Raw genomic sequence first — 18,071 nt, forward strand, 5'->3', positions numbered from 1 at the left:
AATTGGAAGAACAAATCTATCAAGTATGTCTGATAAGCATTTGATATCTAAGATATATAGTCAAGTAATAGAAATATAAAACTAAAAGCCATTCCCCAAGTCAACAAACATTTTAAACTGCTTATTATAAGACAGGTCCAGTGCTAAGTGCTGAAAATACAAACACAAATCACACCCCCAAGAAGTTACCATCCCATTGAGGGAGACAACACATAGACCGTTAGGTAGATAGAAAGTATATACAGAGAAGATGGAATCAAGCAATCAATCCTTTGTGAATAAACTTTCATTACATACTTACTATGTGCCAGATACTGTTCTAAGCACTGGGAATATAAAAAAAGGTAAAGTATAGTCCAGGATCTCAAAGAGATCACAGTCTAATGGAAGAGATAATATGCAAACAACTACATACAGGATAAATTGGAAATAATTAACAGAGAGAGGTCATTGGAAATCAGGATCAGATCAGGAAAGGGTTTCTAGAGAAGGTAAGTTTTAGTGAATTCTTGAAAGAAATTTGGTATACTAGGAGGTGAAGATGAAGAGGGAGGGACTTCTATGCATAGATAACAGTCAGTAAAAATTCCCAGTCAGAGGTAAAAGACATGCCCAGAAAAGGTATTAATTAGCACCTTAGCAGGGAAGTCATAGGGGAAGAGATGAAGAGAGGTCTCCTACTACTGGAGTAGGTGGGATCTGAGCTGAGTCTTGATTAAATGAGAAGAACTTAAAAGTGGAAGAGAGGGAGTTGAGCTTTCCAGGTTGGGGGATAGTTAATTCAAAAGGCATAGAAACTGGAGGTGGAATTTCATATTTGAGGAAATGTAAATAGATGAGTGTTGCTGGAATGTAGAGTGTATTGAGGAGAGTAAATTGTAAGACTGAGAAGGTAGGAAGTGGTTAGTTTATAAAATGCTTTAAATGTCAAAGGAGGGAGCTAAGTGGTATAATGGCTAGAGTGATGAACTTGGGAGTTGAGAATGTCTGAATTCAAATTTTATCTTAGACATTAGTTGTATGGACCTGGAAAAGTCACTTATTAGTATTTATATTGCAAAACACTTACATGCATTAACTTATTTGATTCTCAGAACCTGTAAGGTAATTTCTATTGTTCTCATTTTACAGATGAGAAAAGTGAGATACAGAGAGGCTAAATGGCTTGTCACATAGCTAGAAATTGAGGCAAGATTCAAACTCGTCTTCTTGACTGAGTTCTGTACTCTATCCACTGCACCACCTAGCTGCCTCAGACTTCAACTTTTCCACTCTCAGTTTCCACATTTGTAAAATGGGAATAATAAAAGTACCTACCTCAAGGATTATTGTGAGGATTAGACAGTCAGTAAATAAATATTTATTAAGTGCGTGCTATGTGCCAGGCACTGTGCTAAGCTCTAGGGACAGAAAAGAGAGTCAAAAGACAGTCCCTGCTCTCAAGGGACTCACAGGAACAGGGAGAAACAATATATAAGACAAATTTGACATTATAAATAGAGGGAATTAAGAATTAAGGAGAATATAGAAAGGCTTCCTGTACAAGGTGGGATTTTAGCAGGAACTTAAAGGGAACCAGGGAAGTTAGATGGTGGAAATTAGAAGTTTTCCAGGCATGAGAAACAGTCAACGGATATGCCTGGAATCAGGAGATAGACTTGGGTCCCATAGGAAGAAAAGTAAAGAGGCCTGTATCAGTCCCACTGTAAAGTAAGGGAGGGGAAGAGGAGGTATAAGATGTAAGAAGAGTGGAAAGACAGGGAGAGGGGGGAAAATTATGAAGGGCTGTGAATGCCAGAGAATTTTATATTTGATCCTGGAGATAATAGGGAGTCACTGGAGTTTAGTGAGTAGGTAGTGTGACATGATCAAACTAGATCTTCAAGAAAATCACTTTAGCAGCTGAATGGAGGAAGGATAGGAGTATGGAAAGACTTGTGGCAGAGAGACCCTTAGCAGGGGCTATTGATTGCCCCTGTTTGTTCCAGCTCAGAATCCTAGTACCCCCATGCATCCTGGTGTGAACACTGGTCGCTACCAGACTCCCTCATCTCCACAGTCAGAACAGACAGGGCAGTGTGGGTTTCCAACCACCCTGAAGCCTTCTTCACCTGAGCACTCCGTTCATTCTGCCCCCAAGGACAGAATGCTGCAGGCATCTGGCTTTGCTTAACTATGCTTGCATTGGTTTTCTGGTGGTATCTGTGGCTATCTATCAGTGGAGTCTTATGTTGGATGATAACATTTACTGTAGTTTCTCTTTGTATTTCTTGATCATTATTCAGTCTGGTGCTATTTTTAGATTGTTGCTGAAATATGTGTGAGACCTGGGCTTCTCTCCTACCATTCATGCAGCCATCTTAACCAAATCAGCTTGTTTTCCTCAAACATATACCTTACCCCCTTCCAAAATTCTCTCATTTCTGTCAAGGACAATCCTCTCATTCTAATGACCTAGGTTTGTAACCTCAGTGTCATAATCAGCTCCTTTTGCTCTCCCCGCCCCCCACATCAAATCAGTCTTTATGTAAAATCTCTTTCTTTCTCCTTCCACAACATCTCTCACTTCCAGACCCATTATCTCTATTTACACAGGCACCAATTTAGTTCAGCCCCTTCATCATCTCTCACCTGGTCTATTGCAACAGATTTCTAACTAGTCCCTCTTGCATCTCAAAATCATCCTCCGTGTTGCTGCCAAAGTGATTCTCCTAAAGCAAAAGTCTGTGACCATATTTCTTCCCTGCCTAAGAGTAACAATAGCACTTACATAATGCTTGAAGATTTGCAAAGTGTTTTGTAAATATCTTATTTTATTCTCACAGCAATGGGGGTACTATTCTTACCCCCATTTTATAGACAAGTAAATTGAGGTTGAGAGCAGTTTAGTGACTTGCCCAGCAGTTTAGTGATTTGAGCTAGGTAGTGTCTGAGGCTGGACTTTAACTATGGTCTTCCTGACTCCAAGTCTAAAATGCCACCAAGCTGCCAATAAAACACAGTGGCTTCCTATTACCTTTAGGATATATAAAGTTCTCCATTTTACATTTAAAGATCTTCACAACTTTGTCCCATGTAACCTTTCCAGTCTTACTATACTTTACTTCCCCTTCTCATATTCTATGGTCTGGCCTAACTGGCTTTGTTCCTCACACACAGCATTCCATCTCCCATCTCAGTCACTCTGTCCAGGCTGGAACACACACCCTACACCCTCCTTACCATTTGGTGTCCCTTCTTTTCTTCAAAACTCAGCTCAAGCTCCATTTTTTTTTCCCATAGAAGTTGTAATACCTTCTCCTTCTTCTATGGATTTTGACTCAATTTCATTTGTTGCAAAGTACTTGCTCATTGAAATGACTCCTTTCTTTAAAAGTTTATTCAGTTGTTCTTCCTCAAGCAGCTTTTAATTGCCTTTATCGATTATTCTTCATATTTTTTTCTACGGTATCCTTGCTGAAAATGTGCTTCTTAACTGTTAAATCCACCTTTTTCCTACTATAAATCCAGCACTGTTGTACCTCTATCCAGTCCTTAGTCCATTTTCAGATCTCAGAGTTAGGTGTTGGATGAGATCTGTGGCTTTCAAGGGGTTCCAAATGTGACTTTGGAACAATGCCTTGGGAGAATACCAGGTGTGACTGTAGTTGGATCTATTCTCCTACCATTCCCAATTTACCTCTCTCTTTGAGACTGACCTTCCTCCTGAGGCTGATCTTAGGGGACCTATCAAAAATCAAAGAGGGAAGGATCTCCTAGGACAGTGCTAATGGAACACTCTGAAAAAACTTCACAACTCTGGGTCTCCTCTACCTTTCTCTGATTCTTGCCAACTGTCTATTTCTACCAGTGCAATACTAAACAGTATAATTATAACTGTCCCTTTCCTCCTCCATAAGATTTTCTCCCAGGCTGCAAATTCCTCCATGCCCATCCCTTTTCCTTGCTAGAGTCCTAAGGCTTGTCTGATTCAGAAGCTTCACTCTGTCCTGGGAGCAGAGATTCCCTCCCCAGGATACCGACAAAAGGGTTAGCTTCAAAAGATTGTACCTAAGTGCAGCCACTCAGAAGGAGAAACGTAGAAGTGTACAACTCTTGACTGAGGGGCCCTGAGGGACAAGGGACAAAGAGAGAAAGCAGGAGCTGGGGGCTAGAGAAGAAGATTGGGTACTGAGCAGTAAGTAAGAGCTACCCCACTCAATACACTTTAGAGAGACAATTTTCATTCTCATTCTTCTCTTTCTCTCTTCTGAACATGTGGCTTGATAGTTTGACAGCTGTTCCTCGGACTCCTATGTATTTCTTCTTGTCTCTCCCTCCCCAGCTATTCACTGCTCACACATGCAACAACCACATGTGCTGGCTTAGATGAGACTGAAATAGGACCTCAAGTCTCTGGCTGCTACTTTTGCTTTGTATTTGAATTTGCACCTGAATATAGGTGACCAAAAACCAGTCCTAAGATGGTTGTTTCTAACCTTACATGCAACTGCAAAACTGGGAGTTCCTGGGTCTGAGGGATGATTTCCCATGAAGAGGTAACCCCCAAAACAATTTCTTGGAGGACATATCCTTAAGGAAGGAGTGCAGAGCTGAAGAGAAGATGAAATAACCATTCAGTAGTTTGAAAAAGTGTTTCATTTTTTATTCTTTTAAGTATCAAGCTCCCAGAATAGCATAACAGAGTTATAGGTTACTGTATTTCATATTTTAAGTATTTGTCAATGAAGGCTTATGAGTCATTTGTGTTTTAAGAAAATAAATAGCTGTCTTCTGTCTTACCTACTTTGTACATTGATTACCTTTCTAGAAATGCCCTTGTTAATCCCTTTTAGGGATATCCTAGATATGAGTCATTCTTAAACTTTGTGAAAGAGACTGTCTCAGAAATTCCTGAGGTTGGGGCAATATGAGTCAGAAAAGTTTGAGAAAAATTTTGACTCCTTTTTTTGGGTTCAAGCTCCCCCAGAAAATGAATCTGGTATGTTTGGGCTCAGAGCCAAGGCCCCTTAGTGGCGGAGAGCTGATCATTCCCTCTGAGCACACACTACTTAATGCTTGCTTCCTCCTGGATATTCTTTCTGACTTGGCCTTTAGGTTATAGAGTATGTTTCACACCTTGCAAACTCTTATTATGTAGTCTCTTCAGATGATTCAACAATTCACTTTTTGCTAGCTGTAGAAATAATCTAGAAGGGCAGCTAAGTGGTATAGTAGATAGAGTACCAGGCCTGGGGTCAGGAAGAATAATCTTCCTGAGTTCAAATCCGACCTCAGACATTTAACTGGCTGTGTGACCCTGGGTAAGTCACTTAACCCTGATTGCTGCAGTTTTCTCATCTGTAAAATGAGCTGGGAAGGAAAGAAATGGCAAACCACTTTAGTATCTTTGTTAAGAAAACCTCAAAAGGGGTCAAGAAGAGTTGGCATGAATGAAAAATGACTAAAATTTTTCCTGTAATCCAAAAATCACTTGTTGGCATAAACCCACTCAAATGGTTTATCATTGTCGGTAAATAAGGTTAAAAGCCTTTAGTTTGGCACTGAAGGCCCCACACAATGCAGAAAGAGACTTGGCTTTACTCTATGCTACACCTCTCAAACTCCAAACAAACAAGATTATTCAGAATCTTCCATGTATACTCTTCACTAACCCACCTCTGTACTTTTCCTCCCTTTTTTTTTCCAAGTTGGAAAAAAGCTGACCAAAAGTCAGTACAGTGCTCTACATACAGTAATGGAATAAATACTGCCTAAAATTGAAGCTGAAACTAAATAAACAAAAAAATAACTTAAAAGTAAAAAATGAAACAAAACACATAAATAGTTACATTTTCAAGATTTTGAGATGTTCACAACCTTTTGATTCTCATCTTGACCAAATTTAACACAGATGACCCTGACCTGTGATGAGAATCTGTGCCTGTGATAGAGGTACAGCCTTCTGTGCTGTGACCCTGTCGTGTCTGGTGCTGCTTCTATTCAAAGTCACTAGTTTATATCATTACTGTGAATTACAAAAATTTGGTATCATCCACCATGTGGACCAGATCATTCAGGAATCAATCCTTCTGAAGGGATAAGGCAAAGCCTAGAATTTCTGGTCTGCATTCTCTTCCATTTTCAGTTACTCCAAAAGACTGTTACATTGCTTTTTGCTTATTTTTGGTTTGGTGGTTTTTGTTTGGTTTTTTTTTTTGGTACTCTTTCTGGCTTAATTTTTCTTTTTCTCCTTTATTGCTACCTATGCCAGTCTTCTTGCAGCCAGATAAGGATTTTTCCAGTAAGGCTCCTAAAGCCATTTAAGTGGTAGAGAATCCTCTAGAAGACCTTTAAGATCTTGCCACTCAGTGGTGGTATATGGTAGGAACAATAATTATGAATGTCTCTGATTTGAAAGTTTAGCTAGGGGATTTTCCCTCCTAAAAGGGAAAGAAACTGATCCTGATATTTAATTGGGTCAAGGGGCTAAGGTTCAAGTCACTGATATTGCTTCCTGGTTACCTAAGAGTACAAAAGATGGTAGATTACAAGGAGTCAATGCCCTTCAGACTTGGCAGATCTCCTAGACAAGTTTCTGACCAGATGATTTTCTAAATGAAGAAGGGGGAGTACATCTATCTGAGCCAAATGTTGTATCCTTATTGAATATTCATTCCATACTATGGCTAAGTAAACTTCCTTTAAGTGTTCCAAATAGTGTCTCATTTCATTCAAACCATTAATTTAAGCTACCAGACTATGCTGAGTTAGGCCTAGCCTATAGCAAATTCCCTTGGAATTTTGGTGTCTTATGCTTATTGAAGAAATGTTTTTTTTGGGGAAACTCCAGGTGACTAAAAATATGTAAATGACCAAAACAGTGTGATTCTTTTCACTATTTCATGTACAGGACATAATACTGTCAACACTATTACAAAGCCACTGGATACTGTCACTGGATGTTGAGCCATTTGGGAGTTATGGCATAGCAAACCACAGTACATCAATACTTGCTTTGGTAAAGTATTAAAATAATATTTTTGTTTTTAGTTACATTCTATAGCTATGTTACATTATAATAATATACTGTTGTACAATATTATATATAATGTGTAAAGCCTACTTGCACTCATCATGTATTTCTCCATTTCCCTGTTGGATCACATACATCTTTAATTTCTTTTGAAGATGATTATATTCCCAGATTGGCACTGATACAGTATCACTAGGAGACTATGTTAAAAAAATTGAAGGGAAAAGTTTGGGATTGTTTAAAAGCAGTACAGTTTCCCAAACGTAATCTTATATTTTTTTTTGTTTGTGTGTGTATATATATATAAACACACATACATACATAAACACACATATATAAATATATATTTGAATGTGGTATGTATTTTATGTGTGTATTGTGCATACACATATTATAGGTACATGATATGTGTATATGTGTGTCTGGAGTGGGGGAAAAGAGAGAGAAAGAGAGAGAGAGAGAGACAGACAGACAGACAGACAGACAGAGATGGGACTTATGATTTCACTGGCATAGGAAACTTCCAGTGAGAAAATGCTTTCTCCCAATGCACCTGCCCTGCAACTTGCAAGCTGAGACTTGCCTCAAGCACTCAGACCAAGGTCACAAAGACAGTGTGTGTCAAAGGAAGGACTTAAACCTAGGGCTTCCTATCTCCAAGGTCAGCTCTTTCCTCTATACAGATATACTAAGTGACAAACTCATATTATATACGTACGCATATCTATCCTAAGTGTGGAAAGAAAGTCAGGCAAGATTCAAGTTCTTAGTCGGATGCATACTGTCTGTGTGGTCCTGGGCAAGTCTCTTAATGCTCTTTGCCTCATTTTCCTCATCTGTAAAATGAACTGGAGAAGGAAATGCAACCACTCCAGGATCTTTGCCAAGAAAACCCTAAATGGGGCTACAAAGGGTTGGACCCCACTGAAAAACAACAACAAAGCATTGAGTCAGAAGAACAAAAGGTGAAATAGTAAAAAGTGGGATTTGCCTATGAATAAATGTTTAGGCAGTGAAGTGTACAAGAACCCTAGTCTTATGGACAAATTACCCCATATGACAAAATGACACTTATTTGCAAAGGGAAGGCAGTTAGGAAGCAGCAAGAACTAAAAAGTAAATTAACAGTGAGCACCAACATTTTACATATGAATAACCAAACATACATACACATGTAAAAAATAGTAAGAGTAACTTAAGAAGGTGAAATCCCAGTTACCCGATTGAGAAGAGGGTGGTGGCCAGAGAAAGAGCACAAGGATAGGGTTCCATGGCAGTGGATGCACCAAGAGGCTGGGGTAGTATTACCATTGCTGAATACTTTATGCAACTTTTGTATATGTGAAGGGTGTGTCCAGGATGATACTGGGGAAGCCTTCCTAGGCACCTTTTGTCTATCCTTGAGAAAGTATTAACCTTCGACAATATTAGCTTTTTGGTAAAGTATGGATTTGGCCCTTGGTAACCCGCTTGTTTCTTTAACACTAAATCTGGATGACACATTAATTCAGAGGCAGTTCATGCACCTGGGCTACACCCTTGGACTCAGTCTTTAAAAACAGAAAACAGAAGTAGAAGAGAATTAGAATGAGAAACCAACTGGATATATAAATGGATTCTGGCGTCCTGAAGACAGCCTGCATAGCCAAGCTAATCTGCGATGCCTCCAGAGAACCATGTATTCCAGGGAACCATGTTGCCCTAATGTTGGCCAAGAATGGAGGCAGAACTGGAGTAGTGAAGAGTATCTGTGCCATGATGGACGCTGCAGAAATGCAAGCCAACAGCAGTGATAGAGCAAGTTCCTAGACCAATCCTAAACCATCAAGAGCTTAGAAATACCTCCATTTGGTTGAGGAAAAGCCTTCATTTGATCCAGGAATTCAGTGTCTGCAGTGGCAATGCAATATTCACGGTGGCCATTAATAACCTGGCGCAATTCTGAATTGTGAAATACCACACTCTCTACATGGAAGGGAGAACCAAAACATTTATTCAGACACCAGAAAGCCAAATCCATCATAGCAACAAAAATCTATACACAATAACAATGCAGAGAACAACCCCAAGCCTTCCCCTTGCTAGGCTTCCCACAAACCACTTCCATTAGACAAATCACAAGCAGCCTCCTTTAAACAAATCACAAACAGGTTTTCTTAAACAAAGTGCCCTTCTCACACTCACAGCCAGCTGCAGGTTTGCCTGCGTCCTTCAGTTCTGACTGTTGTCTCACCAACTTTCTCTCAGCTCTGCTCTAGTTCTACCTCTTCCTGTTCCACCCACTCAGTAAACTCCTCCCACCACAGACTCAATGTGACTCAGACTAATATGATTCAGGCAGGTCACATGGGTCTATTAATGAATGAGAAAGACCTCCCCATTTTAAATTACCATTATTTAATTCAGAAACTCTTCTCCTGGATCTGGGAGGCCTAGTCCAAGGACTCTTCTATTGCTCTGCTCCAACCTCCTTTCAGTTATGCCTTTAATCCATTGTGGAGCAATGGCCCTTTTAATTAGAAAAAAGAAGTGGTCATCCCTTGACTGCCTTCTTAAAGAGACAACATTCACTGAATGGGTGTTAACCTCACTCTAAGTGAGAACCTGAAAACGCCTTAGCCTACAAGGGCTAAGGGCAGGGTCTCCCATTGCATCCTGGGTCATCTCCAGTCATCCTGATAAATATCTGGTCACTGGATCCAAAGGGCTCTGGAGGCGAAAGTGAGGCTGGTGACCTTGCATAGCCCTCCCTCCCTCAAAACAAAGTCAAGTGCAAGTCATGTCATCATTTCCCTGATGTCATGATCCTCCTCCAGAATGAAGTACAAACACAACCAGTGAGTAGATTGAGCTGCCTGAATGGGGACCCAGCCAGCTGGGTAACTCAGCTCATCCTCTCCCTCTCCTTCTCCTTCTCCTCTCCAAAGGAAAGTAAATTATGATGGCCAGAAGTTGCCCAGTTAACTTGGGGTATATTGGTTAGATTTCTCTTTGCTCCCTCATCCATCACTCAAATCAGTTATGTCATCATTTCCCTGATGCCATGATCCTCTTTGAAAATGAATGACAAATACAACAACACAACAATCCATTGCCACTATGGCTACATCCTCATAGCCTCACTTCTTTCTCCTGCCTATTGATGGGTTGTTCTCAGCACACCCTTTAAGTCTGGGCTTAGGTGCACTGATTTAGAGTTGGAAGGCACATTACAAGCCATCCATCTGGTCTAACCCCTTCATTTTATAGGAGGTCTAACAAAGCCTCAGGAAGTTAAGTGAGTTGCTCAGGGTCACCCAACTGGTAAGCAGAAGAGATGAGAATTAAGCCCAGGTCTTCTTGATTCCAAACAATGTATTTCCATTATGCCATAATGCCTTACTTAAAGGACCAAAATATTTGCTTTGAAAAAAAATTAGTGTTTAGAGGAAGTAAGAGTCACCCCAGGAATAATAGGACACTAGATCTATTTGTTGGCTTCAGAGACTGGGGCCATGATTAGGAGGGATGACCAGATGCAACTGTATTAAGCTGCAAGAAGTGAAGACAACCCAATCACCCTAACTCACCCAGAATTGAGAATCAATGAGGATGCAACAAGAAGGGCAGATCAAAACATTTTCAGAGTCATCTGATCAGGAATGAGAGCACATGTATGTGGGAGGGAGTGGGGGTTAGGTAGGAGTGCTTTTGTACATGAGGAGGGAGAGAGGAAAGGAACTGCAGAGTTTAAGGGAAGAGTGTATATATCCATCCTGAGGCCTGCCTGAAAGACCAAAAAACATCTCATTGGACATTCACTGACCCATGTCAAATTTCTGACTTCTCTCTTATTAATTCCCTATCCCACTCCCCTCAGAGTCTGTTCCAAACCCTTTCTTCTTTCCTTAAGTCACTCCTACCACCCTTCCTTCTCCCCTTATTCTCAAAAGAATACTGTTAAATAAATACTCCTCTGAAAAAAAAAAAATCAGGCTACCCATCTCAGGTTTGCTTTTCCCAAGTAATAGGAATACAAAAGTAAAACAGCATGGTCCCTGCCCTCAAGGACATAATATGTAAATAATTATGTGCATATTAAGACATGATAATATATCCCACTGTAAATTAATTTTACTGGCATATTTATAATAATAATAATAACAGCTAAGATTTACATAGCTTTTTAACACTTGCAAAGTGCTTCTTGAAATACATTATCTCATTTGAGCCTCATTAAAACTCTGGGAAGTAGGTGATATTATTATCCTCATTTTAGAGATAGGGAAACTGAGGCTTAGAGAGGTTCTATGACCATATATTCAGTAAATATCTAAGGTAGGATTTAAATGTAGACCTTCCTAACTCTAAGTCCAGTGTCCTATGCATTGTACCACCTAACTACCTCTATATACCGCATAAATGGATGGTAATCTCAAAGGGAAGGCACTAGTGGGAAAAGGGAAACTCAACAAAGACTTCCTACTACAATGGGATTTGAACTAAGTGTTGAAATAAGATCAGGATGTCAGGAGGCATCCGTGAGGATATAAAGCACTTAGACATAGGAGATAACCAATGAAAAAGGCACTGAGTTAAGAGAGAAGCACTTTATGTACAAGCACATTAAAAAGACCAATGTTGCTGGATCATAGAGTAGTGGAGATCACTGGGTCATGGAGAGGAATTAAAGTGTAAGAAGCCTGGGGAGGTAGGAAGTGCTAGGGTTGTGAAGAAATTTAAGTAACAAACACTAGATTTTTTATTTGGTGCTGTGGATAATAAGGAGCCACAAGCTTTTTATTGCTATGCTTTAGGAAAATTACTTTGACAGCTGAATGGAGGGTGGATTGGAGAGGGGAGACACTTGAAACAGGCTACTGCAATAGTCTGGGTATGAGGTAATGATGGCCTGTACCAGGGTTGTAGTTGTGTTCAAGGAGAGAAGGGAATGTCATGAAGGTAGGAATGAGAAATAACAAGATTTAATAAGAGACGGGATATGTTAATGTGTTCAAGTGAGCGATGGCATTGAGGTTATGAGCTGGAGTTACTGGAAGGATGGTGGTGCCCTTGACAGGAAAACTGTATTTATTTTACCATATATATATACATACATACACACATATGTATACTCTCTCTACATACATACATACACACATATCTATATATCTACAAGTCTCTATTAATCTCTGACTATGCCAGGCACTGTACTAGGTGTCTGGGATACAAATATAGAGAATGAAACAATCTCTGTTCTCCGGGAGCTTATATCACAATAGAGATGACAAATATGTCAATAAGTATATACAGAATAAGTAAAAAGCAAATAAATACAACTTGGTTAAATATAAAGTTGATTGGGAGGGAAAATACTAATTTGTAGGAACCGGAAAAGGTTTCATATAAACGGTGATGTTTGAGCTACACCTTGAAGGAGAAGAATTTTATGAAGCTTACTTAGGTAACGAGAAAGTGACTTTCAGACATGGGAGACAGTACGAACTGATGCTCATATTTTATGAACTTTTCACCATCCTGGTCACCCTCTTCTGGACATGCTCCAGCTTATCAATATCCTTCTTAAATTGTGGTTCCCAGAACTGAACAAAATTCCCTAGATAAGGCCTGACAAGGGCAGAGTACAGTGGAACCTCCCTATTCCTGGAAGGTGTACTTGGTGTACTTCTCTTAATTCAACCCAAGATCACATTAGCTTTTTCAGCTGTCATACCACACTACTAATTCATATTTCATTTACAATCCAGTAAACCCCCTAGGTCTTTTTTTTTTTCTAGAACAACTGCTATCCCTAATAGAAATGTTGGGAAGACAAGTATTTATTAGGCTCTTACTAGGAAATAATCTCTACTCTTGAGGAGCTTATTCTTCTTATTAGATCCAGCCCAGTGCTCTAGCCAATGACAATCAACTATCACCTGTAGGCATACATCCCCTAGATCTCTTTATACAGCACTACTCTCTCTCTAAACTCTAGCCCCACATTTATTGTTGTTATTCCTTCATGTCTGACTCATGACCTGCTTTGAGGATTTCTTGGCAAAGATACTGGAGTGGTTCGCCATTTTCTTCTCATTTTAAAAAATAATTTTTTTTTTGATTACATTTTAAGTTCCAGACTGCCTCCTCTCCTTCCCTCCCCACCCAACCCCTAGAGAATACACACACACACACACACACACACACACACACACACACACACGTAAAATGATGCTGTGCAAACTTCTATTTATCAGTTCTTTCTCTGGAGGAGAATGGCATCTTCCCTATAGGTCCTTTGTAATTAATTTGAATATTTGTACTCAGAAGAACTTAGCTGTTCACAGTTATTCTCCAAGCAATATTGTTCTTATTGTACACAACTTTCTCTTGGTTTGGCTCATTTTACTCTTCATTATTTCATGCAAATCTTACCCTGTTTTTCTAAAATCAACCTTCCAGTTCATTTTACAGATGAGGAACTGAGGCAAACAGGATTAAGTGACTTGCCCAGGGTCATACAACTAGTAAGACCAGATTTGAACTCATGAAGATGAGTCTTCCTTTCTTCAGGCCCAGAACTCTATCCACTATGTCATCTAGCTGCCTACATTAACAATTGCCTATTAGACATTTCCAACAGGATGTCCAAAGGCACCTCAAACTCAACATGCCTAAAACAAAATCTAGTATTTCCCCCCCACAACCCACATCTCTTCCACGCTTTCCAATTTCTTTTGAGAGTACCACCAACCTTTTCAGTCACTTAGATTCACAACCTCTGCATCATATTTAATGTTCCTTAAACACAGATAGGACCAAGTGACTCCCCCTATTCAACCAATTCCAGTGACTTCCTAATATCTCTAGGATAAAACAAAAATTACTCTGCTTATCTTTTAAAGCCCTACAAAGCCTGGCCCTAATCTATCTTCTCAGCCTCTTTGGATATTAAATCCTCCCCCTCCCTGGCCCACCTGCCGACTCTATGATCCTGTCAAACTGGCCTTGTCTGTGTCCCTCACATAAGACAATCTATCTCCTGTCTTTATACCTTCTTATTAGATGTCACTCATGTACAATCTTAATGGCACTTATTCATTGCCATTAAATTAAAATCACCCATTTGAAGAAGCACGTGCTTTTTTAATGTAGGAATTAAGAGGCCTAAGAGAACTTTATCAAGTCTTTTATTCATGATAGAGAATAGTCCTTCAAATTCAGAGAAGTACCACCAACGCAGGAGGTAAGGAGAATCAACTTTTTGGTGACACTGAGCTATTTCTTCACATTGGAGCACTATATGCCAGGAGACACTAGAAGATGGTACCTATCAGGAGGGCAAACTGCTTGACAACTTAACCACCCCCAAGTTATCTCACTGGGAGAGGATCTCCAAGTTGTTACTATAACTCAAAGCAGCCTTTATAGTTCCCCGGAAAAGGTGAAGACCCATTTGATGGTACAGTGTCCTTGACTATCTATGAACCTTAGATATAAATGCTTTCTATATTTTTCATCATGGTAAATAAAACCAATTCTAAGTTTAATACGTTGTTAGCCTAAGTGCCTACATACTCATGGAGGGATCTTTGTGGGGGGCAAAATGAACCAGTTAACAGATATCTCAGGGTATCTCTTAAATACAAGAACCAAGACACATCTTGTGAAAGTCCCCCAAATGGAACTCAGGATCTTAAGGTCAAGAAATATCCTCTATTACATCTAATATTCTCCTTACATCCAGGGTCAGGCCTTTTGACACCAGGGTTTCAACAGGCTTCCTACGGGGAACCAACAGAATGCAAAAGTAAAGATAATTGTTACCACCAAAGTTCACGCGAAAACCAGAAAGGGGTAGCAACAAATTGCCTCAAATTGCACAATTAAACTATTATTAAACAACACTAAAGTAATAACTCAAAGCCATATTATTTTTAAATAGTCCATTTGATCCTTACAGTTGCCCTATGAGATAATATTTAATTCAACAAAACTTTATTAAATACTCACTGGGTGTAGAGCATCGTGCTAGTTCTAGACGGCAATACCAAACTAATATAGGACATGCATCCAAAGAGTTGACAGTCTAATCATGGTCTGTGACATTTGCAGATTACTATAAAATAACATATGACATATGCCTAAACAGATGGAAACAAAGAACTACATGAAATCCAAAGAAAAAAGGCCAATACACAATGGGACAAAAAAAGAAGGGTTCATCACAAGGTGGTATTTCAGCTTGACAATAAAGCATGGTTGGGAATTCAGTAGGTAGGGGGAAGAAGGCATTCTGGGACCAAAGAGCAGAATGAGAAATGTACTTCTATGGGTCATTGTGGTATGAGTCCAGGGGGCTGTGAGTCTAGTTTGGATTGAGTTTTGACTGAGGTAGAAAGAACAAAGGACCTAGGCTCAGAAGACCAGAGTTCATGTCCAGATTCTGCAACTTACTGACAGTGTGACTTAAGGCAAATTATTTTGTCTCTGGGCCTTTGCTTCAGCTGTAAAAATCAGTGATTTGGACTGGATGATCCCTAATGTCTCTTTCATAAACATTTCATGATTTTGAGGACAAGGTATGTGGATGGGAGTAGTATGAGACAAGGTTAGAAGATACTGAATGCTAAGGTAAGAAGTCTGAACTTGATTTGATCTGTAATGAGGAGCCCCTGTGGAACTGGGAGGTGATCATTATTATCCCTATTTATTGATGAGAAATACAGAGGTGAATTGACTTGTCTAAGATAAGTGACAGAGCCGAGATTTGAACTAGGACCTCCCAACTCCAAGTCCATTGTTATGTAGTACTTTGTAAATCTTGAAGCACTATAAAAATGTGAGTTATTAAACTGTTACTTAAAAGTACCTCTCCTGGAAAATGATTCCACTAGAAATGATTTTCCTTGGGATTAAAACTTTTTAATGTGTGAAAACAAAACGTTTACCAGATAAGAGTATTCATTTTGATGATCAGGTTTTTTTTCCTTTTATGTCAATTGACAATTGATTCTAAACGTAATGAAAAAAGATTTAAGAGATTACTCAAGGAAGCCTTTTGTGATCATGAAACAAACATAATTCCAAAGTGAAACACAAAAATATGTGGTATAAAAATTCAAACTGATTATGATAAAAAGGAAGGGAAGGGAAGACCAGACAAAGTGTCGCTTAGGATACTGAAGACAATGCCTATAAATCATTTTTATCAGTGCAAGTCCAACAGGAGTCACTTGTTTCCTTGAATTCTGGAAGTAACAGGACCCATTTGACAACGATTTGCAGACACCTTGTAAACAAATGTCAAGGTTATTCAATATCAAGCAAAAATATTTTGCTAAAAATAGTAATGTTGTTCAGACTTCCTGACCAAAATACATTCCTTTCAAAAACAGAACTACAAAGACATAATTTTAAAAAGGGAGTCAATTTTCATGTAAAATATTATAAATTTTTGCCATAATATCATCAATGAGCGAAGCCTTCTCGAGAAAGTGATATTTTGAAAACATTTTTATTAGTATAGAATTGACCTTCAATACACGTGCTTAGGGTCAGCATGTATTAGATCATTATAATCTTGAAGAAACTGAAACATAGAGAAGATAGATATCTTCCCTCAGATCATAAGTCAAAATAACAAGGCTCAGAGAATAGGCAACTATCTATAAACTCTTACGATTAATTCTGATCCAATCTTTTAGTTATAAACTTCCTGCGTGATTCTACCAGGCAAGGCATTTTACCTCTTTGGTGTTTCAATTTCCTCATTTGTGCAGTGATTTGGAATGTCTGTCAAAATGCTTAATTGGCAGCTTTGACTCTCACTGTCTTATGTGATTCCTCTACTAGCGACACTACTGAATGTTCCTTGCTTATGTCATCATCCTTCTTCTCTTAAGCCCTTGCACCCAGTGTTGACAGGGGAAAGAAAAAGGGCAGCAACTCTAGAAGCTGGAAACATGTAGCTATTTCTTTCATAAAATTCTGACTAAGGATGACTAAAGCAAACCAACAAACAGAGGAACTCATTTACATCCTTCTTGATTCCTCCATGAGAGGAAAAAACCCCTCAATGTTTTGACAAAGGCAAGCTAACTCTTATCCTTTTTGAGCCTGGAAGACTCCAGATTAAAGGCACTGTTTCCCGAATGCCAGGCCAAGATACATTGTAGTAAGCCTTCTCTGTCTTTGACTCTATAGCCTCACACTTGCTCAAAGTCATCTGTAACTTTCAAAAATAGGGGAGGAGGGAAATAACTATATTTCTTTCACAAGAAAATCCTCCTGCTACAATAAAAGCAAAATAAAAAATTCCAAATGCTTACATACTTCCATCATGATCACTAGGTGGGCAATGAATTCAAATGGTAAAAATTAATTTTTCTAATTCAGCATGAAATTTTGGTAAATAGCTGTTCATAAGGCTAGAAGTTAAGTGATGGCGATTCCACTATAATACAGAACAACCTATACTGAAATTTAAAAAACCCTCACCAACTTTTAAATTAATTTAATTTAAATTAATGAATATGAGTAAAAACTCACAGAAATCTTTCTTCTAAGCACAGTTAACTTCATGGCATTTTATAGAGAGATAGATGGATAGATGGATGGATAGAGAAGTATGTTTGCATATGTGTTTAGGCCATTTTACAACTATATTTTAGTAGGAAAAGATTCAAACAGGTATCCTGTTATTTTGTAACTAATCTTTCAAAAGTTCTCTTCTAAGTGCAAAATGTAACTACAATGTTCAAAGAAAAGTATTCAATAGGAATTCTCATTCAAAATAAATGCCCAAATATCTCCAAAATATACTAAATAGTTCAGAATTCTAGTGAACTGGATAAAAGGAGTTTTTGTGTAGTATTAGCGGATCTAAGCCAGGAAACAAATGGGGGGCAAATGCCATGTAACATCTACAGGGAATGTCACATTAAGTGTTCACATGAGAACAGTTGGCTTGTAGAAATGTTCTCTCCTACACAACCCACAAATTATGGTCCACAACTGCACTAATCCTGTGACACTGGCCAAGCAGAAGTGAAAATGGGAATTTCTTCTGCTCTTG

The 18,071-nt window shown here is 38.9% G+C and overlaps 1 protein-coding gene across 5 annotated transcripts in view; it reads right to left on the minus strand.

The window, feature by feature from the left end:
• Positions 1-18,071, minus strand: part of SAMD4A (sterile alpha motif domain containing 4A) — a 295,052-nt gene that overhangs the window by 221,901 nt on the left and 55,080 nt on the right. The gene's annotated exons all lie outside the window — the stretch shown is intronic.

The sequence above is a fragment of the Notamacropus eugenii genome, chromosome 1 (genome assembly GCF_028372415.1).
Source record: "Notamacropus eugenii isolate mMacEug1 chromosome 1, mMacEug1.pri_v2, whole genome shotgun sequence".
Taxonomy (NCBI): Eukaryota; Metazoa; Chordata; class Mammalia; order Diprotodontia; family Macropodidae; genus Notamacropus; species Notamacropus eugenii.